A 973-nucleotide genomic window follows, 5' to 3' on the forward strand; every position below is an offset into this window, starting at 1 on the left:
AGTCTACCTAGCTCTGGGTTGGTACCGGGGGTTGTCTGCACAGAATCCTGTGATGTGAACCATCTATGAGTCTCTCAGCTGTGGATACCAGCGCCTGTTCCATTGGAGGTGGCAGAAGGTGCAATGAACTCTTTGAGGGTCCTAGCTTTGGTGGTTTAATGATGTATTTTTGTGCTGCTTGACCTCCTGCCAGGAGATGGCACTTTCCAGAACACATCAGCTGTAGTAGCGTGAAGAGATACCAACAGTGGATGGGACCCCAGAAGTCCCAAGGTTAAATGTCCTTTGTTTTCCCTACCAGGGTGGATAAGGAAGGCCCATCAGATGATGGTGGTATAGGCCTGTGTGAGCTCAGAGTATCCTTGGGCGGGTCTTGCTGTGACTGCTGTTGGAGATGGGAGTGAGACTTCCAAGTCACTGGAGTTGTGTACCTAGTAAAGAGGTGACAATGTGCTAGCAGCCCTCACTTGCTCTTGGTGCCTCCTTGGCCTTGGTGTCTGCTCTGGCTGCCCTGGAAGAGCCCTTCAGGCCACTGCTGTGCTGTGGGCACCCCTTTCTGGGGCTGGCAGAGGCTGAAGCCAGCTCCTTCTGCTTGCAGGGAGGTATGGAGGGAGAGGCACTAGCAGGAGCAGGGCTGTGGGTGATCGCGGGCCAGTGTAGGGTCTAAGTGGGCACGGGCTTGGTGGGCCCCACACTCAGCACAGCAGTTCGGTGCCTATGGGGCTTGATCAGGGGGAAAAGCTCTCTCTGGGCTGCTGGAGTGCCCAGGCTAGGTGCCACAAAGTCCCACAGTGAGTGCCATTGAGAGGTGAAGCTGGATGGTCTTCTAGGTCAGGTGGGGACCTGGAGAACTTTTCTGTCTAGCTAAAGGTTTGTAAACGCACCAATCAGCACTCTGTGCCTAGCTAAAGGTTTGTAAATGCACCAATCAGCACTCTGTGTCTAGCTAAAGGTTTGTAAATGCACCAATCAG

The sequence above is a fragment of the Mandrillus leucophaeus genome, unplaced genomic scaffold (assembly GCF_000951045.1).
Source record: "Mandrillus leucophaeus isolate KB7577 unplaced genomic scaffold, Mleu.le_1.0 Scaffold813, whole genome shotgun sequence".
Classification (NCBI taxonomy): Eukaryota; Metazoa; Chordata; class Mammalia; order Primates; family Cercopithecidae; genus Mandrillus; species Mandrillus leucophaeus.